The sequence below is a fragment of the Lactuca virosa genome, chromosome 7 (assembly GCF_052849685.1).
Source record: "Lactuca virosa cultivar CGN04683 chromosome 7, Lactuca_virosa_CGN04683_v6, whole genome shotgun sequence".
Taxonomy (NCBI): Eukaryota; Viridiplantae; Streptophyta; class Magnoliopsida; order Asterales; family Asteraceae; genus Lactuca; species Lactuca virosa.
The window spans coordinates 257,343,360-257,366,558 of record NC_136432.1 but is presented as its reverse complement, the minus strand read 5'-3'; the positions used below and the strand labels follow the sequence as shown (position 1 = coordinate 257,366,558).

The 23,199-nt window shown below is 39.0% G+C and overlaps 1 pseudogene; it reads right to left on the bottom strand.

The window, feature by feature from the left end:
* Nucleotides 1-21,215, bottom strand: part of LOC145127731 (cytochrome P450 704C1-like) — a 65,446-nt pseudogene extending 44,231 nt beyond the window's left edge.
* Nucleotides 21,216-23,199: the final 1,984 nt, after the last annotated feature.

Below are 23,199 nucleotides of genomic sequence, written 5' to 3'. Positions count from 1 at the left end.
ATTATCTTACAGTTTGTAGATTTTTTTCAGGTACATCTGACCCTAAGGGCAAGGGCAAGGTTTAATGACGCGGCGTGCACTCTCTCTCAGGCGTTTTATGGGACACTCTGATGATTTGAAATAGCATTGTTATTGTGATGAATTCTGAAAACAATTATAATTGCGATTTTATGGTTTATGGAAAGTGTTTTTGGCTATTTAAAAATGAAAATTTTATTTTGAAAATTGGGTCATTACACGACAGGTCCTTAAATTACTACACACAATATCAAATATGTAACACCACAATTTTTCAAACAGATTTTTCATTTCAAAATCGCATACTTTTCATAACATATTGTATAGAAATCTCGCTTATTCAAATTACAAGCACAACTCCATTAATAATCCAGGATCCTCAAAATATAACTCTTTCTCTGGTGTGTACAATCAAGCCGGTGCCGTCCCGCGATCCTGAGAAAACCTAAAACACATAACACATAACACGGTAAGCACAAAGCTTAGTGAGTTCCCCAAAATACCACATATAACACATATTAGCCACTCGAGGCTATAACTCTGTGGGCCCACTGGCCCTAACTCCGTGGACCTTCCGGTCCTAACTCTATGGACCTTCCGGTCCTAACTCAGTAAACTCTGGAATACACACAGCATAAATCACATAGAAATAATGCAGTGCAACACATCACATACATAGCATACAAGATATTCTGCCACATAACTCTTCTTACCACTCAAGGTAAAGTATAGTGAGAAGACTCACCTCGCATGATGTCGGATACCCTATCGTGCTCGATAACCCGACCTAGCCTCCTCCTATTAAAATGATAACATCTCTAATAAAAATCCTCTCATGTTCTCATCCCTAATAATGGGTAGAAGACCATTCTACCCCTCTCTGACCTCTCTTGAATCAGCTTGACCAAAACCCCAAGGTCAACTAAAGTCAAGTCTAGTCAACGGTCAAACTTTGACCAGACTCGTCGAGTGCACATGGGTGACTCGGCGAGTCCAAGTGTGTCCTCTGAATCCTCCTATGGCCTCTCTCGGCTCGTCGAGTTAACCCTTCACTCGACGGGTTACCACGGGTCACGAATCGCGGGGTAACCCGACTCGACTCGTCGAGTCCCCTTATGGACTCGGCGAGTTTCTTCCATGGCAACACTCAAAAGACCTTCTGAGGTCAGATCTGTTTCTCTAACCTATAGATATGAGTTCCCAATGCTCAATAATCCGGTAAAGGTCCAATCTTTACACTCATGCAACACACATAAGGCTTCTTTTGGTGAAATAGCTTCTAAAATGGAAACCTAGACTCATATCTCCAAAGGAACAGCATAAAGCCGAATGATTGGGACTCTCTGGACCTCTTAAGGTCCAGATCTAAGACTTTCTCCACATTGGGACCTCATATGCATCATATACTATCCAAGAAAGGGTAAAGAAAACCCTAGATTCAAGGATTTTACACAAAAACAGAAGGAAGGGGCGAAATACTACCTCAAAATGGAGATCCTTGCTTAGATGTCTCAGAATAACAACCTCCTTTAGTCCTTCTAGCTGAATCCCTTCACTTCATTTGAAAAACCACACCAAAATTACTTTATTTCATCACAAGAACTCTTCCTTGGCTCCAATGGCGATTTAGGGTTTCTCACAGGAGATATGAGGCGCACCCAAGGTCATAAGTTCCTTTAAATAGGCTCCAACCCTGGAACTTAAGGTTTTCTCTGCCCAGTACCTACTCGACAAGTCCATCCTTTGACTCGTCGAGTCCGCTCATTAAATCCACGCGGCAATCTCGACTCGACTCGGCGAGTTGGTCCCTCAACTCGTTGAGTCCCTCCTCAAATCTCAAGATTAACATATACAATAATGTCCCTATAAATCCGGTTGTTACAATTCTCCCCCACTTGAATTAGATTACTCCCTCGAAATCGCTCCTCCACAACATATAGATCTAATCCAATAACCAAACAGCACCATCAAAAGGGTCTCATACCACACAACTCGCTTCCTCTCTGGACACCTGAATCCAAACAGGAACTCCTCCCTGGAAAAGGACAGATCCATTTGCCACTATGCTGCCCCTTCTAACTCTCAAGAATCTGGAACTCTAGTAGCCTAACATACAGCCAGACCGCCCTCTCTTAGATGTCACCATGTTATTCGCTCCACGAATAACAAACCCCGATAGCTCACTGCCCCTCTGATTCTCTAGTAGGAACCGATAAAACAGGTCCATGCCCAAAACTGGATACCGATCACTCATCCCAGACATGATAAACAATCCATATCATATACCAAGGAGTGGAAGGATCACATCACACCAGGGACTCATCTACTGTACTGCAATCACAACCCTTCTAAACAACGAACCCTCAACACCCTGTCCTCAGACATGAGCAATGACCATGCTTGTTTAGGAGCGTCCCCCGACATCTGACAAACATAAACCTCAGCTCCCTTATCAATATCCCTTTCAAGACTGAGCACCAGGTCATCTCCCGACCCAGCAATTGAACCTCAAAGGGTTACCCATTGCATATCTCAACATGTCTCACTGACTTCCTTCCCACACTAGCTATCTCGGCCCAGTGTGACACACAAGTCACGAAGTTCGCTTTTCCCCAAGCGAATACGGAATTTGTTCACCCTCGACCTCTGTCGTCTACTACTCATTATTTCCATGCGTTTCGCGGTTTTCTCATACCTACGAATTGACCCACTCAGGTCTAAGACACCAGATGGAACCAATACCCCCTTCCAAAGGAAATTCATTTCTGAATCCGGAATCTCATTTTTCCTACTCAATACACCACCAGGATCGAACTCAACTCGAGAATCTGGTCCGGCACAGAGTTGGAACCACTCATCCCAACGATCCACTCAACTCATGACTCATGACCCGCAACCCATGCGTTCCTCACTTATCCACTTCCCTTTGGTTGCGACAACCACTACTTATTTCAGAATATAACGACTCTCGACAAATATGGAGACCCCAGTCTCGCCCCTGGTTCGACCCCAGGCTTCCACACACTCACATATTAGGGCTACCCAAGCCTAATACTCTTCTGCGTCAAGCTCTGATCAGAGAGCACTTCATCACAACATTCTCTCGCTGACTAGTGGGTACTACGGCTCCCCGCAGTATCACAATGACCTCTCACTGAATAGTGAGTACTGCGGCTCCCCGTAGCATTACCACACCCCTCACTGAATAGTGAGTACTACGGCTCCCCGTAGCATCACCACAACCTCTCACTGAATAGTGAGTACTAAGGCTCCCCGTAGCATCACCACAACCTCTCATTGAATAGTTAGTACTACGGCTCCCCGTAGCATCACCACACCCCTCACTGAATAGTGAGTACTACGGCTCCCCGTAGCATCACCACAACCTCTCACTGAATAGTGAGTACTATGGCTCCCCGTAGCATCACCACACCTCTCTGCACTTACTCATTGAAGCTGCAGCTCCCCGCAGTCTTACCGCACTTACTCTTACCACTTCACAATCTCATCCTCAGGTTGACACCATACTGCGATCATTAACTCATGCTCTGCGGCCCAGCATAGATAGGTACACACACACCCATCTAGGCTAAGCATCACTACTTCGGACGACCACCGTCGTGACAAAACCTCTTTTTCTCGCTGCAATTCACATTCTCAAATAAATCCATTTGATGACAATTAGCTGAAGGGCCCCCACTGGAACCATAGATACTTGATACACCACTCGTCATCTCAAACTCAAACTCAAAATAATCCGAGATTTTAGGACATGACACTCGGATACCCCGGAATACCATCACAACGCTTCGCAGTGTCTGGACTCTACCACTGATGTCATACTCATGGCATCATACTCAGATACCGCATTGCTTCCTCGGAACCTCGCAACCGGTCTTTCTCTTGTGTCACTTGTAACCCCGGAATACTCCATCTCCCAATTTAAAACATGGAGAAATTGCCAACGACTCAGAACACGAAGATGACAATCCGAAACTTCCTCTTCTATTGCTCAAAACTCGTGCAAGAATACTCATAACGACCCTGAAGTTGGCTGCAAAATCAACTTCTTCCCTTCCATACTGCATATAATAGCCTATACTCTGAACCAGAAATTCTCAACCGCCGAACTAACCTCACAAGCCAACCACCTCGAATTCACCATTTTAACCTTGAAGGATTCCTAACCACCATAAGGTCTCCGACCAACGGCCACTTGCCGTGGAGACACTCATCCTTTCTCAAACACGTACCACATGCACTATCTCACTCTGCACCTCTCATTGACCACCAATAACCCTGGTCTCAGGAATCCGTATCGCAGGCCTCTCTATCCCGTTCTCTAACCGCTCTTGAAAAAATCTCTTATCTCCTCAGAAAGTACTCGGTTCTCCCCCACTCGGGGTTCGAACCATCACCAATTGGTTCGCCAACAATCTATCCCACAGACTGTTTTTACCAATAACATTGCACCTACTCTTGGAAGGTGATACGCAATGCTCGATGATCTCCCCGATGGAGGTCAAGCAATTCCAAATACCCCGAATCTCCGATGAAATCCTCAGAAGCTTCTCATCATGACTACCTCTAATCCTTCAGAATCTCGTACCATCCCACTACCGCCATCTCAACTGTCCATTCGTAGCCCTGACTCTCAGTCTGAAAATAATGAACTATCATATTCCTCATCCTCGACTCTTCAACCAACGTTCCATCACGTGGGTTGTAATAAGAGTGGAGTCCTCATTACCACACTCGATACTCATCATAGACAATAAGAGCCACCGCCCCAATATCCTCTTCTTGATCATCTGCCGCTGCAGCTAATACATGCCCTACTATGCTCAAATAGGGTGTATCATTGTCCTTAACCATCTCAGTCCCCGCTAACGACCTGCTCATGCTCTAACATTACCTCTCGGCAGACATACTGCCCAAATACTCTGATGAAAGATCGTAACCAAAGCTACCCCACAGGGCTCACCCCCAACCTTGGAAACCGAAAATCTCAATACCTCTCCTGTTTTCCACAGGAACAGAAATAGCACCGCTCAGGTCACAGAAAATGACATCTCCACCATCGGCTGATTGCTCAACTCATGTCGTAATCCTCCATAACCGTCATCTCTACTCATTCTTGAGTCTTGCGACTCCAATTGGCATCTCACCAACAATCCCTCAGAGCTAACTCGATTCCCTTTTAAGGGATGCTTTACTAAAACTCGTTCATCATGGCCCTCTGGCCCCATACTCTTTCACCTCTGATCTCGGTCTAACCAATCACCACGAAATAACTGGTAGAACCAATAACACTAACGGCCACGGGTCATGGTACTCGAACCATGTTGCCACCTCTCGATCTGCTATGAATCATGGTACCCGAACCATGTTATCTCTTCTTAATCCGCTACGAATCATGGTACTCGAACCATGACATCACCTCTCGATCTGCTACAAATCAGGGTACTCGAACCATGGAATCACCTCTCGATCTGCTACAAATCATGGTACACGAACCATAAAATCACCTCTCGATCTGCTGCAAATCATGGTACTCGAACCATGGAATCACCTCTCGATCTGCTACAAATCATGGTACACGAACCATGAAATCACCTCTCGATCTGCTACAAATCATGGTACACGAACCATGAAATCACCTCTCGATCTGATACTTATCATGGTACATGAACCATGAAATCACCTCTCGATCTGCTACTTATCATGGTACACGAACCATGAAATCACCTCTCGGTCTGCTACAAATCATGGTACACGAACCATGAAATCACCTCTCGATCTGCTACAAATCATGGTACACAAACCATGAAATCACCTCTCGATCTGCTGCAAATCATGGTACACGAACCATGAAATCACCTCTCGATCTGCTGTAAATCATGGTACACGAACCATGAAATCACCTCTCGATCTGCTACTTAAAACCTCCGGAATGTTCCCTGTATCGAGTATGGGTCCTCTGCTTTCAGTAGTACGGGCCCATACTACCTGCCACATCTACCCATACTTTCCACACGGACCATCCCCGAGTTCCTAAGTAGCTGCTCGACCTTCTCAATAACCAACCCCGTCATGCGTGTTCGCTCCCCTACGAAATATCCTACTCTGTCAGCGTACTCATCTGACTAGGGTCACCCTTTTCTAGGCTCTTCCTAAGTTCTCACACTTCTCCGCCATCAGCTGCTGAAGAACTCCTTATGATGCCAGCCATCTACCTCTTGAATATCGTCATATTCACTTAGTAGCTGACTCTCATCATCAAGAGTTCCTCAAAGCACGAAGCAAGCAGCATTCGGGCATCGAATAATCTCTACCAACATGCAAAACCACTCTAGGTCATTACCCACTTGCTCTCCTCATACTCAAAGGATACCACCGAACCCAAGCGACTATACCCCACGCGGGCATCTGACTACTCCCTCAGTAGACTCCTCAAATGCTTATCTAGGTATCTCTCCTAGATTACTCCTCTACTTAAATCCCTCTCTAGGGGATTCCTGCTGGATACTCTTACTCAGCACATCACAAATAACAGTAACTCATAGGCTAAGGCATCACAAATCAGGCCACTCTAGTCTTAACATGGATTATAATCATTCTCTCTATCCATTTGTTGTTTCCCGATTTTCGATTTATGATGACTGAATGATTGAACGAATCAAATCAGTCCTGGCTTGGCCAAGCACTCACATGTGTCATCGCTAAATCATCGAGGGGCCTACAGATATCGCTTTTATCCTGAAGGTAAAAGGAATGGATAAACTTCGACTCATATGGCTTGTTCTACTACTTGTTGAATCATACACAAAGGCACGTTTTATAACATCGAGTTACCAATGCGATTTCGTGCAATCAATGTATAACCAACTCATAGTAACAACTCATATCTCTAGGTTTTAATAATATAATATATTATCGTCTCATGATCACTCGTGATAAAATCCATGAAGTGATTCAAATGAGTACGGGTTGAATCCAATACTCAGAACTTATGAGCACTCATGAGTGTTGTAGCACCACTTTGTCCACCAACTTGGACCTCTACAAACCAACCCATGACAGTCTTGATTCATATCTACTTCCAACATATGACCGACTGTGGATGGTTTGAATAACTTAATCATTCAGGAAGAGCGACTTAGTTATTCTGGAAGTCAAAACATGCAAAGTGAAACACAAGAATAAATGAATCAAATATGGTATCAAACCATATGAATATAAATAAACACTTTTATTTATCACCATACTGATTACTCATTATTCATTGTTTCGGTTTTATCATTTATACTTGAATTAAAAACACTAGTTGTCCCATGCTCCAAGCATGTACATTATGTTTTTCTTAAACAATAGCTTTGCCATACACCAAGTATGCACTCTATGTTTGTCTATGATCCTTACTTTGTGAAATAAACCAATTGAACATAATTTCAATGATTCGAATTTCACACTCCCAAATCCTTATCGAAAAATGTGAGAATTTCAAATTCCTATCATTTATCGAAATCTGTTTAGATTTTAAACTTATATGCACTGACCCTCCTGTAATGAATATGTACAAAGTCACAAAGACTTTTGAACAGTCATTATAAGGTATTCCAATGGAGATCAACTCCATGGAAACTAAGTCTCATATTCAAAGTACATTGCTTTGGACATGCTTCTTGCATTAAGTTTTCTAATCTTACACAGATAACTTCCACCTATGGAGACAACTCCATATTCTCATTTTGACTATCACTTCTGAATAAGAGATGCCTCTTTTCAGAATATGTCAATATGGTCCTTCCAAAATTAGCACTATACTTCCATTTGTCCCTGAGCAACCAATCTTTGGTAAACCTCAGATTGTCCTCGACAATTGCTTAATCATTTTAGTCATATCCAATTCTAGACCTTTTCCCTTCTTAATGCCTCTGGCCATTTGGAAAAATTTAGAAATGACAAATATTATAGCACATGCAATCGATCCTGTACCCAAAGCAAATGGTACACGATTCATGATGTCTCACATAAAGACATGATTCTAGACCAGTCTTTTGCTACAATATTTTTATTTGCCATGTTTTCAAAATTTGACTATGAAGAGGGATGTCGTAATCATAATCGAATTTTGAGAATGCAATATATAGAATTTCCTTAAGTTGAACCAATCCAACATGAAATTCATATATATATTCTTGACTAAAGATGATTAAGGTCTCAATCTAAGCCTTTAGAACTGAAATGAAGTATATCCTCTCCCTTAATTATAGCAAAACAACTTTTTCAATCCATGCAGCCTCACGAATTGAAACTTTTGTTTTCTATAAATAACATTGCTAACTTGCAACACTAACAATAATTATCATGCTCCCACTAACATGATGATTATTAGCATAACACTTATGCTCCTACTAGCTTTGACATGTACTCAGAAATCAGCTGGACTTCTAGAAATCAATACTCTATTGACTTTCTTACCAAAGTTCAGATTTCTGATACGAGATGCTTTGATAAAACTTTATCAAAATCATACACCTGTCCTTAGATAGCATGCATGTGTGTCTAAACAATTTCAGAACTAGGAAAAGGGATGCCGTAATCATAGTCTCAATTGTTTAGACCTTTTGCCATCTGCTTCAAATCTACTTGGTGGAAGTGTTTCCTCACCATCATTTTCATGAATCGGAGAGAAACCTTATGACCCTTAGATTTTATGGTGTATGTGTTCTTATCCATGTGAATCGTCAAAACCATAGTCATAAGACAAGGATAATGACAAATCCAAACTCATATGGACTGAACTTATGCAATCTTAACTTCTTGCCACCTGGCAGTACAGGGCCTGCCATTGCTTCCAAGTTGTTATGCAACCAATTGAGAACTTTCAGAACTCCTATGCAAAGCCAACTTTAACTGGAATGGGCACAGAATATGTCAACACGATAGGTTATAAACCTCAAGTCGTGTGCTAGTGAAGAACCTCAGGTTTTATTCTTGATTAGTTCTTGAAATTCTTTTTAGGATCTTTAAGACTCCCACTATCCTCTTGACATATAAGACTATCTTGCCAAATATTCAAGAGATAGTGCGGATTCTTTATCAAGACAAACACTTCACATAATTCGCCTTAGTTGGTCTTTGTTTTATCCAAAACATCACAACTTACCAATTTCAAATGTACAAGAGTAGGACACTTTTACTCTTACATTTGACAAGTGTTTTAAACCTTTCTTTAAGATATGTCACTCAAGTTACAATCTTGGAGTATGACTCTAAGAATTGTTTTGGAACGAAGTATGACTCATCTTCCTGATCTAACCATTTCAACAATTCATGACTCCTCTTCTTAGTCATAAGAATGCACTAAGATGACCTTTAGAGGACTAATTGTGATATGATTTCTAAATCATTAAGATGATCACAAACATGATACTAAAGTACTCTCTCATCTTTTCAGATTTGAGAAACTTTTATCTTTCTGCCTAATTTGATTCTTCCCATTCGTTCTGCCATACATTGAGACTTTTCCAATGTTTCAGAATTATACTTAAACTTGTAAGTATAACCATATTTACTAAACTTTAGTAAATCAAATAGTCTTAACGAGCTTTGTGGTGGACATGACCAGTGCACAAGAATGTGTACTCGATCCCTCTAGTCCTTCACTTGACTCACACATCCATGTGAACAAGTAATTAGTCTTGATTTTCCAATGCTTGAAAGTTCTCATTCATCATACTATTCAACTTGCATGATTCCAAGTTTCGGTCCAATTGAAACTTGGGCGATGAGGAACTTTCCTGATTTGGTAAATTTAGACACTACCACAAATGAAAGAATCAAATCCATTTTCCAATATTGCTGTCAGTGGAATCATATAAGCAACAATTTTTCACAAATGCCATTGTAAGGATACTTCAAATAAATAAAATTAAACAATTTTCTTTTATTTTAAAACTTTGCGGAAAAACTTATCCTTACAATCCACATGGAAAATTGTTGTTATCTATTCCTTAGCAATATATCATAACTTCTTAAGCAACTGCTCAAAATTCTGATGCGATCGAAATCCACCTTCGCGATCAGAATCAGCACATACTTCCTTTAAGATTTCTCTCTATTCTTTGATTCTTAAAACATCAACATGTGACTCAGTCACATCATGTAATGAGGATCTCAAAATAGAACTTAAAAGAGTTAGATAATGGGCTCTACCTGATGCAGAGTCAAACTTATTAACTTTAACATCCTTAGGTAAATTTGGCAGCTTTGCAATCAACGCCCCTTCCTTTGGCAAAATAAACATATGGACCCTTTGGTAATGGGACTATCTCAGACTTAGCCTTTCTCTTTACCATTTGGTCAACCGGGTTGACTATGGCCAATCCCTTTCCATTGGGAAGAGAATGCTTTTTCTGGATTTCTAGTGTCACCATTGTTATTGTCCATAAAGTTTTTGGGAAGTTGATCTTCTAATCAAATTTGCTTTACTATCGTTCCAAATCATTGCTGATTTAGCAGCACCAAGCAAATAGATATGATCATTAAGGTTCATGTCATAGTCTGTTTCATAGTAGTCCAAAAGGAACTCACTATGTGACTTAGAAAGTGATTGAACATCCAACTTTCTCAAGACTTTGACACCCAACTCTCCCGGCTTGTCAATATGTGACTTCATCTCTAAGATGTGATCACACATAGACCTTGCTTGCCATTAGGGCTTGAGTGACCTTGAACTTGTGGGTTAGGGAGAATAATTGGAGGAGGTGGAGGAAGAGAAGTATGACTTCCATGAGCCAAACTCGGGAAGTCATATTCATTAGGAAAGCTTGGTTTGGGAAGGTCATTGTTGTCTAAACCAGACATCAACAATGGGAGAAATTCACGTAAAGTTGATTTAAGTCCTTAATATAACACTCAATATGATATATTAAGGCTAGGACCCAACAAACTATTTTATAACTTGGAAGAGGGATGCCGTAATCCAAGCTATAAAATATTTGAAGGTAGGTGAATGACGATTCACCAATTTCCACCGAGATAAACGAAATATATTATTAGGTTTTAATTGGTTTTGAAACTCCTAGATTCTTTTGAGATTCATTGAACTTTTCAATGGCATGTTTCAATCTCGAGTGTGCCCTTCAGGTTTTGTGACTGGGATGCCGAGGATCACAAAACAAGGTGTGAAGTAACCATGCAAATATACTTGGTACCCTTAATATTTACCCCTCAATCGATGTGCCGGTTAACCACACACGCTCCAACGATACTATGATAAACATTAAGTTACCCTTTGCCTACCTTGTTAAGTCCAGGTTAGTGTGCCGGTTAACCACACACGCTCCACTAACAGCTTAAACAAAGTGCAAAGTGTAATTTCATGGATTAGCACCTTATTCACATTTTCCTAAAGTAACTAAGATTGGGAATTATAAAAAACATTTAGTTACTTTATATTTATCATTAATACTTTTAATGAAGGGAGAATTCTAGTCCTTGTCCTACCCGTTCGGCTAACGACCCTCCACCAGTCAAGGAAGCGGTGGGTGAGAGTGGACACCCATTAAACTGCCAACATGCAAAACCACTCTAGGTCATTACCCACTTGCTCTCCTCATACTCAAAGGATACCACCGAACCCAAGCGACTATACCCCACGCGGGCATCTGACTACTCCCTCAGTAGACTCCTCAAATGCTTATCTAGGTATCTCTCCTAGATTACTCCTCTACTCAAATCCCTCTCTAGGGGATTCCTGTTGGATACTCTTACTCAGCACATCACAAATAACAGTAACTCCTAGGCTAAGGCATCACAAATCAGGCCACTCTAGTCCTATCATATGAAATACCTAGCCTATCTCTAGCATGCATAATATCTCATAAATATCTCATAATACAAACGAAAGGGTATTTTGGGAAATCACCGTTCGGGCTCTGGATGATTGTACAAACTGTTCCAACTCGTATTCTTTTAGAAACTCTTGCTCGCTTTAGAAAAATCATTTCTTTGAAAATTTTTCTCAAATCCTCAATTTGAGTCCAGATTTAACCGAAGGCACATCCGAATCCCTCAAACCAAGGCTCTGATACCAACTTGTAACACCACAATTTTGTTGGGTTTTGAGCATTCTAACACTCCTATGGTGTACATGCAACCCTATAAACCTTGGATCTATGTTTTCTCTATTATACATGCAAATATTAACTATTCCAAGGTTTCATCCTAACTAGCATATTATGAAGCACCTATACTACAAAGTTCTAGTTAGATGACATACCTTTTGATGTAGCTTGATGTCTTCAGGCTTTAAGAGCTTAGCCCCAATAGTGTGGAAGCCTCAAATGGAATCACAAATCACCAAAACACCTTGGAAGAACTTGAAAGAATATGTATGCACACTAAAATCGGCCCACTCTTATTTTCACACACTTGTGCCAATTTTGTGAGCCAAGGACCCCTTTATATATTATGGAGGATTAGGGTTACATCCATGTAAACCCTAATACCCATGACCTTTCACTTACATAGGATCCATGGGTTAAAAGCTCCATGGACCATCCATGAAAGCTTAGCCCAACCTAAATGAACTTGGCCCATTCCATATATATAAGAGTCCATATTTAATTAGTTCTTTTTGATCACTTAATTAATTCTAAATTAATTCTTGATCAATACTAATTAAATAATATGATTCCGTATTAATATATTAGAACTTATAATATATTAATATAAATCATAAATATACTATTCTCAAAAGACTATCCATATAAATTGTGCCGGTGAAGTGCAACCCAAATGGACCATGCCGGGTCGGGTCAAGTACATACCAAATATAGTTATGGACTTAGACATTAATCCAACAAATTTTTCAAACAGATTTTTCATTTCAAAATCGCATACTTTTCATAACATATTGTATAGAAATCTCGTTTATTCAAATTACAAGCACAACTCCATTAATAATCCAGGATCCTCAAAATATAACTCTTTCTCTGGTGTGTACAATCAAGTCGGTGCCGTCCCGCGATCCTGAGAAAACCTGAAACACATAACACATAACACGGTAAGCACAAAGCTTAGTGAGTTCCCCAAAATACCACATATAACACATATTAGCCACTCCAGGCTATAACTCTGTGGGCCCACTGGCCCTAACTCCGTGGACCCTCTGGTCCTAACTCTGTGGATCTTCCGGTCCTAACTCTGTAAACTCTGGAATACACACAGCATAAATCACATAGAAATAATGCAGTGCAACACATCACATACATAGCATACAAGATACTCTGCCACATAACTCTTCTTACCACTCAAGGTAAAGTATAGTGAGAAGACTCACCTCGCATGATGTCGGATACCCTCTCGTGCTCGATAACCCGACCTAGCCTCCTCCTATCAAAATGATAACATCTCTAATAAAAATCCTCTCATATTCTCATCCCTAATAATGGGTAGAAGACCATTCTACCCCTCTCTGACCTCTCTTGAATCAGCTTGACCAAAACCCCAAGGTCAACTAAAGTCAAGTCTAGTCAACGGTCAAACTTTGACCAGACTCGTCGAGTGCACATGGGTGACTCGGCGAGTCCAAGCGTGTCCTCTGAATCCTCCTATGGCCTCTCTCGGCTCGTCGAGTTAACCCTTCACTCGACGGGTTACCACGGGTCACGAATCGTGGGGTAACCCGACTCGACTCGTCGAGTCCCCTTATGGACTCGGCGAGTTTCCTCCATGGCAACACTCAAAAGACCTTCTGAGGTCAGATCTGTTTCTCTAACCTATAGATCTGACTTCCCAATGCTCAATAATCACGTAAAGGTCCAATCTTTACACTCATGCAACACACATAAGGCTTCTTTTGGTGAAATAGCTTCTAAAATGGCAACCTAGGCTCATATCTCCAAAGGAACAGCATAAAGCCGAATTATTGGGACTCTCTGGACCTCTTAAGGTCCAGATCTAAGACTTTCTCCACATTGGGACCTCATATGCATCATATACTATCCAAGAAAGGGTAAAGAAAACCCTAGATTCAAGGATTTTACACAAAAATAGAAGGAAGGGGCGAAATACTACCTCAAAATGGAGATCCTTGCTTAGATGTCTCAGAATAACAACCTCTTTTGGTCCTTCTAGCTGAATCCCTTCACTTCATTTGAAAAACCACACCAAAATTTCTTGATTTCATCACAAGAACTCTTCTTTGGCTCCAATGGCGATTTAGGGTTTCTCACAGGAGATATGAGGCGCACCCAAGGTCATAAGTTCCTTTAAATAGGCTCCAACCCCGGAACTTAGTGTTTTCTCTGCCCAGTACCTACTCGGCGAGTCAATCCATTGACTCGTCGAGTCCGCTCATTAAATCCACGCGGCAATCTCGACTCGACTTGGCGAGTTGGTCCCTCAACTCGTCAAGTCCTTCCTCTAATCTCAATATTAACGTATACAATAATGTCCCTGTAAATCCGGTAAATAGAAGGAAGGTAGTGAACTTAAATCATAAAATAGTAATTTGACTTGTGCTCTAGAATTGAAAGATTGATGTATCAGAGAAGGAATAAGTCTTTTCACAATTATAAGAAATAAAATTGTTGTATGTAAGAGAAAAAAACTATTTTAGTAGAGATGGACTAGACGTTGGTGCCACAAATCTTTAAAAAATGGGAAAATATTTGGATTATAATCTTCCTTCTTCATCGCTCCAGGTTTATTTCTGACCAAAGCTCTTGTAAAAAACAATAAATTATTTCTCACATAGAGTAATAAATGAAAACAAAACTAAGAACATAATAAATTTAGGTGGTTCACAAGAGCAGAGTGATCAATTATGTACACGGCATAAATACTAGTTGGTTGACTTAAAATTGCTAATTAGTCCAAGCCCATAAATCTGACGAAAATGGACCATGATGAAAATGAAGGCAAATATAATATAGGATCTAGCACATAATTGGTCTGCCTAGCAGCTATACAGTCAAAGGGTAAATTACTTTCCATAACTTAATAGTTGTTGTTGTGGCCCTGACCTATTATTCTTCTTTTCGGGTACAAGCTAATACATTGTTGGATAGAAACAATATGGCATGCTACAAGTATATTGGGCCCAAGGTAAACGGAGATAATCACTCTATTATTGTTGTTGTCGGTTGTGGTTTTGTTGCGACTAGGGGAAGAGCTACATACACCTTTGGTGGGTCCTAGGACCTACCTAAATTTTAATATTATCCACAAATTATATAGTTTTTTTGGAACCTATCTTGTTCTATTGGGAAAAATTAAGGACCTACCTAATTTTAAATGAGGTAACCACCTTGTTTTCTTTTCAAAATTCACCACTGGTTATGACCTTGTTTTGTCCGCTCTTATTGCTCGCTTAGCCGGTTTTTCCATCACGACAACATCTGATGATATAAGTGGCAACCTCATGATGTTTTCATAGCAAATGGGTGCCCTATTGTGGCAGAGCATAGTTGGTAGCACTATCTTTGTTGTTGTAAAGGACATAGAAGTGAGCAATTTTATATAGGATTTGTACGTTTGTTATATGGTTTGCCTCATTTATATAAGCGCCAATATGGATTGTTATTCATAGAATAGTGGTAGAGGATTTGATTTTTGGATCAAAGTAGAAATTCCATTGTAATTCTTGTTGAGACCATTAATTAATTAAAAAAAGAGACGAAGTTCAGTAATGGTCACATCAATGTTATAGAGTTGGCCGAAAATGAATTTTAGCTTTTGCAAATACGCTAATACATATGGGAAATCATGAAGTCGGATGCTCAAAAATTCATGTTCTGAGTAGATGTCTCTAGAGTTCTTATTTACTTGTCTTGAAATATGTTTGGAAGACAATCCCAAGCTATTGAGCAAAGGAATCAAGAAAAATGATGGTCTGAAGAAGGCTGGTAGATTTGGTACAACAAATCCATTGTAATGCAATGTCGTCTAAGTGGGACTACTGCTCTTTTACGACAACAATGAAGGAAATGAGGTCATTAGTAGTCGTCTAAGCATGACCTCTTCTCATCCCCTCATCACATCAGTAGTTCTTGATCAATGATCAGCGAGAATAAACTCCATGTTGTCTTTACCCTCTTCAAAATTAAAAAAAAAATTGATGTTGGAGAGGGTAACGACAACATGTAATTAATTCTTCATGGACATCAAAAAAGAACAATCAATGTAAATATGGGATGATAAGAGACTGTTAGGGAAATAGGCGTGGAGAGGGTAAATATGAATTACATAATACCATGTAAGTTAACGCCTTACCTTATTTCATTGATATCAATTATGTATATACAATATAGTAACCCTAGCTCTAGGTGCAAGTAAGTTATCTACATGTAACTATGCAAAATAATGGTAACAAGGATAAATACAATGACTAATAAGTACACAGGGCAAAATTCATAGCTACCAAAAGTAAATATTGCTTTTCATTTAGGTAAAAAATATGACATGATACTCTGTACCTGATTAGGTTTTGTCTAAGGTTGTAAACGAACCGAACGTTCGGCGAACCATTCGGAGGGAAGTTTTTTTACGTTCGTTTATTTAATAAATGAACGAACGTGAAAAAAAAATTGTTGTTCGTTTAGTTAAATGAATGAACATTAATAATGGTCTCGTTCGTTCATTTATGTTCACGAGCGTTCGTTTATGTTGCTCGTTTATGTTCGTTTATGTTTGTTCGTTTAAGTTTATTTATGTTCATGAGCATTCAATTGTTTTTTTATTACATTACTATATTATGCATTCGTTAATGTTCACATATTTTCAATTGTATCTATTTATCTTTTTTCATTTATGTTCATTTAACATGTTAACGAATATGAACAAGAAAACTCGTTTGTTTATCTATTTGTGCTCTTTTGTTTGTTTGTCTAACTTAAATAAACGAACATGAACAAACCTTTGTTCATGTTTGTTCGGTTCGTTTACAACCCTACTTCTATCTCTTGACAAATGGTAAAAGTTAGAAGAATGTTGGTAGGTTTTTTGGTTGCTAGTTATTTGTTTTAACATTACATTGAGTAATTTCGATTAATATGAGATAGTCATAATATGTGATATATAGACAAAAATGTTATTACAGCTATAAAACTTCATAGCAGTAACCATATTTTATATGATATGTTGAAAACTTCTTCACAATGATGAAGATAGTCTTAGTATTTTAATCAGAGAACAAAAATATAAGCTTACCGAAAAGTCGGTTGTGTTATGCATTTGTTCAGTCTTGATCTGGATCAAGTTATAAACAAACTCATCAACAACTTTCATATTTTTCTTAAATTCTGCTTCGGACTCAATATTAAAATACTTCTTGATCTTTCAAGACATGTCAATAAATCTTCGACTTGTCAACGTGTTTACGTCATCACATGCACGACTGAATCTTACAGCTTATTTACTTGAACCCCATATTGTAACACCCATAAAATTTGAGCCAATTTAAAACATTTTAAATCATTCAAAAACCATTATGTTCATACAATTCGTTTTCAAAATAGTTTAAACATCAAAGTATCCCCCAGAACCATATCATATAAATCATAAAACATGAGGAGCGGTACGATCACGCATTCGCCTTGCCACGATCTCCTAAAGTACCTGAAACAATACACTGAAACTGTAAGCCCGAAAGCTTAGTGAGTTACCCCCAAAATACCAACCACACATAAACATACTCATAACATATCACAATACAGAACAGCCATGCACATCGGGTCTACTGTGTGACTGGTCCGCCCGCACCGGGCCTTCAGTCCACCTGGTCCACCCTCCGAGTCTAGCCATGTACGTCGAGTCTACAGTGTGATTGGTCCGCCCGCACTGGGCCTTCAATCCACCTGGTCCACTCTCTGAGTCTACAGTATGACTGGTCCGCCCGCACCGGGCCTTCAGTCGGCCTGGTCCACTCTTCGAGCCTCGGCACGTCTGGTCCGCCCTCTTGGGGCCTTCAGCCTATCTGGACCGCTCGTTGGGCCTTCGGAATATCCGGTCCGCCCTGGGTATGTTGGCCTTCAGCACAAAGCAGGACCCGCCTCAACCCAACCCCCGTCAAACAACCATGTGCACATAAAACAATCAATCACATAACAAATCCTTAACCAGACTATCAGTCTAACAGATCACATAGCATATCAACATCCTAACCAGGATTCCGACCTAACCGGTCACTAGCATAACATTACCCTATATACCGGGTACCAACCTTAACCAGGTCACTAACATAACACCATCCTAAATACCAGGATGCAGATCTAGCAAAGCAATAACATAACAAACACTACCCGGATTTCCATCCGATAAAGGGCCGGCCTTGGTGCCGTAGACCCTGTCGATATAGTGAGGATAACTCACCTGCAATTGCCGACTGAAAAGATAAGACCAAGCCGCTCCGACCACCGACACGATCTCCACCACAGAACACTACCAAAGAACCAATTCCATAAATACCAAAATTACCATAATACCCTTGGAAATCAAACTAGTCAACTCTTGGTCAAAGTCAAAGTCCTCAGTCAAAGTCAACCTTCATAACTGACTCTACTCGCTGAGTCAACCCGTTGACTCGTCGAGTCCTTATACTCTGAAAACTCTTAAAACATGACTCAACTCGCCGAGTCACCCCAAGACTCGTCGAGTCCAACGATCTCCGAGTCCCATCCTGCTCATCTCACCGAGTCACCTCCCGACTCACTGCTTCGAGGTTTAACCAGAAAGATTGGGGTTCTGCACCCAGACTCACCGAGTCCAGAACAGACTCGCCGAGTCCAAGGCAATCTTCAACAGACTCACCGAGTTGTTCTTCAACTCGTCGAGTCCATGCACATGTTCATACAACTCGTCGAGTTCACCCATGTGACTCGCCGAGTCTCTTCAGTTCTCAATCCATACAGAGGCTTTTCGAGCCATGCAGGGGTACCAAACTGTAGATCCACCCTTCTAAGGCATAACCCCTACGTAAAGTTGCAAACTTTACGTGAAACCAAGGAGTTAAAGGTCCAAATTACTCTAGGGCTTGGGTTTAAGACAAAGGATCCCCTCAATAATCCCAAAGGATGGTGCTTTATGCTTTCATAGCTCAAAACTAACCTAGATCCGGAATTGCAACCTCAGATCTAGCCTCTAACCCGAAATGGATCACAAACAAGCTAAGGAACCCCAAATCAACCACCATCGATGAATCTAAAAAGGAAATAGCTTAGGATAAGGGCTTCTTACCTCTGAGATGTGCCCAACTAATGTAGATTTTGGATCTACACAAGCCCCTTGATGCTAGCCTCTATCTCCTCAAGCTTTTTACACCAAAATCTTCTTCCAAGCTCCACACTCCTCAATCAATGGTGTTTAACACGAACTAGGGTTTGCTGGAACTCTCAAGGTAGCAAGGGGCTGAGGGAAGGATATAATGTTCTTTATATAGGGTGCAAACCCTAAGATTAGGGTTTTCTCTCTTCAGCACCAACTCGTCGAGTCCTAGCCGCCGACTCGGCGAGTTGGCCACTTAAACCTGCGTCAAAATCCCGCTCCGACTCGGCGAGTAAGCGGACCTACTCGTCGAGTCCCTTCTTTTATTTACACTTTTGGCCCTTCATTGAACTTCTGAAATTTCGGGATGTTACGCATATGTTGTCAAGATCAATTCCAAAAGAAACTTTAAATATTGAATCTAGCGTTGCTTTCATGAACAAATCATGTATAAACGTGTATCATGAATGTATATAATCAATGGGTATCCAGTTAGTGAATTAAATATTAATGACCAAACGAGAAGCTTACATATATATCGATTTTATGGTTGTTATTTGCTGCTCCTATCAATATGTTTTCAAGTTTTATGGCATTCTTCCTGAAAATCACACTGCTAAAATTTCTCAAGACTTTTGTAGAGAATTCATGACTCGATACCTTCCTTTGTTCTCTCCATTTCTCCCCACCAACTGCAAATATTCCATGACCAAGTAGATCCTCTAGAAGGTCGTGGGTATAAGTTTCCTACAATATTTTTTGGAAATATTTTAATTTCTAGGGGAAATGTAACATCAGGGACATGTGCACCAATATCTCAAAACGTAAATCCTACAACTAGGGGTGTTCACGGTCCGGTTTTTTCGGTTTTTAGGTGAAACCGAAGCCAAACCGTTATTTACAGTTTTTGTAAAGCGATAACCGAAGCCGAACCGTTCAAAAATTAAAACCACACAAAACCAAACCGTTATTAACGGTTTGGATCCGGTTTGGTTTCACGGTTTGGGCTTTTTAGACCCATTTTAGTCGAGTCCATTTTAGTCGAGCCCATTTAAAAAAACTGCAAATCTGTCATCATATCATATCATACACAACATCAACATGCTATTACATATATAAGAAAAAAATAATAAATTCAAGAAATAGATTGAATGTTTAATATTGTCCATATCTTGCTTTCATATCCATCACATTTCGTACATTTAACGTCCTCCAACGAAAAACATTAACATAACTAAATGTTATTTCTTTCCAATATTTATACTCTGCATTTTATATATCATTCCTGGATATAAAAGCATCAATTTTTATACTTTGAAGCCCCTATGGATGATGAAGGCGTGATGGCCACACTATAACATTACCTCCATAACCATTTTCAGGTAATTTAGTTATGCATGCCTTCAGTGGGACATACCTACATGATACAACATTGTAAAACACTTGAACATAATATTAATGATGATGATAATAATAATAATAAATCAATGACTCACCAAACATTATCAGGCTCATCTTTTTCTTCACATATTGGAGGTTGTGTGTTTTGATTACGTTATTGAATTTTGTAAATAGAGATGTCATATTGTCATGTCACAATTCTATTTTTCTTGAAGCTTATATTCATGTTTATAAACAGGTTGTGATGCCCACACAAAGTATCCTCCTGCCCTTAGCATCTTGTTCACCTCCAGAAGCAAAATTCCATCTTAAACATAAACAAACAAAAGGTAAAAAGATGTTGACCAAATGCAATATCATCACGAGTTAAACAGTAAATACTAAATACTAAGAAAACCTAAACACAATTGAAAGGGGAATACCATCACAAGTCCACTAAAAAAAGCACCAAAACTTGCTACACCACAACCAACATCCAATGCAACTCGAACATGTTGACCAAATGCAATATCGAGAACCATCTGTACATTTGGTAAAAGGATTGAATCAAAGGCATGGCTACTTAATTTGTGATCTGCAATAATTGAAGATAGAAAACCTTAGAGATTTGATCCAGAAACTGTTAAAAAAGAAATCAAAGGGTCAATCATAACTAGTATCGAGTTCGTAATCTAATCAGTTTTCATACTAGTCAAATAGAAACCTTATCGTTTTACAACAAGTCATTACACATTAAAGAAAAAATATTAGAGAAACGGATATTAGAGAAATTATAAGTTGTTCTCATCATCTAGTAAACCGGTCAAACACATTAAAGATCGAACCTGATATCGAGTTTGGAGTTGTGTTTGGAGAGATGGAGCCTAAGTCGTCGGAGCTTAGCTATGTTTGGAAGCCGGAAACGATAAGCTAATGTCGGAGCTTCGCTATGCTTGGAAGCGAAGATGGAGGCTGAATAAAAACCATAGTAGAGTCACGATTTTGAGTCTGAAGAACAACCACAGCTGGAAGAGGAAGCAGGTTTGCGATTTTGAGAGGTGTACTCTCAGTTGGGCTTTATTTACACTACATTACATGAAAGAATGAAAATAAGTGAAAAACGATGCGTGAGAACAAAAATGAATAAGAATTAGTGAAAATGCATTCAAATAACAATAGTTGAATGATGTTGAATAATGTTGAACGAATTCATATTACTAAAGAACCTATTCTCTTAGTAATTCTCATAGAATAGCATTGTCCACACGTCCGCACAATAGTTGTCCATCCACATTATAACTTAGCCATATATATATATATATATATATATATATATATATATATATATATATATATATATATATATATATATATATAGGGTCCCGTTCTGGTGAAAACACAAAAAACGGTGAGGAATGTGAGGATAATTCTCCACCATCCATTTCGTCAAAGGCACAAAACGTCAAACCCAAGTACTTGGCCATGGTGCATTCGCATGCGACCCACGTCCCTGGTAACTAATACGGATTCGATGATTTAATCACGTATGGCAAACGTCCATGGACAGTCATTTAAGTGAGTTTTATTATTTATTTTCGTTTATTTTGGTCATTTTCGTTGAAAAAATTCATTTTTTTTAAATAGATATATGTACGGTTTTATCGTTTATAATTTTTTACCCTTTTTTTTTATTTTTTACGTTTTTTTTTAATTTTTTCGTTTTTTTTTTTCTAAATTGCTTTTTTTATTTTCTTTTTTCTTTTTTTTTTGTTTTTTTTAAATATCTTTACTACATACTTGAAAATACTAGTTTTTTTCTTTATCTATTTATTTTGCTTTATTATTATTATTATTATTATTTATTTCTTTAAACTAAATATCTGTTTGAGTTTTTATTTTTTAACAATTATAAAATTTTAAATAAGAATAATATTAAAGATCATAATATTTTCCGATCATATTTTTTTTAATCGTATTATTTTTGGATTATAAAGTTTTGAATCAAATTATCTTGAATCGTAGTATTTTAAATCAAATCATTTTTGAATCATATGATTTTGGAAATCAATGTTGGAGGGGTTTTTTTCATCTTTCCTTTTACCCAATTTAACTCCAAACAATGAACATTTACCGAAAAATATCAAAATCTCACACATAATTTCAAAACCGTCATATCATATCGCGAAATATTGACAATTTTCATGCCTGCGGCAAAAGATTTGTCATCTATATATATATATATATATATATATATATATATATATATATATATATATATATAGAGAGAGAGAGAGAGTTATGTTCAAATGTTGATTGACATCTATTGTGCGGACGCGTGGACATTGCAATTCTGTGAGAATAACAAAGAAAATATGTTGTTTGATAATGTGAATGCGTTCAATCTTAAATAACTATTGTCATTATTTTATAAGGTTATTATAGACTTTTTTTTATTATTCTCATTTTGTCATAATGTTGTCACAAAGTTTAGTGAGTCGTATTCTGTGAGATTGAAAACGAGTGAAA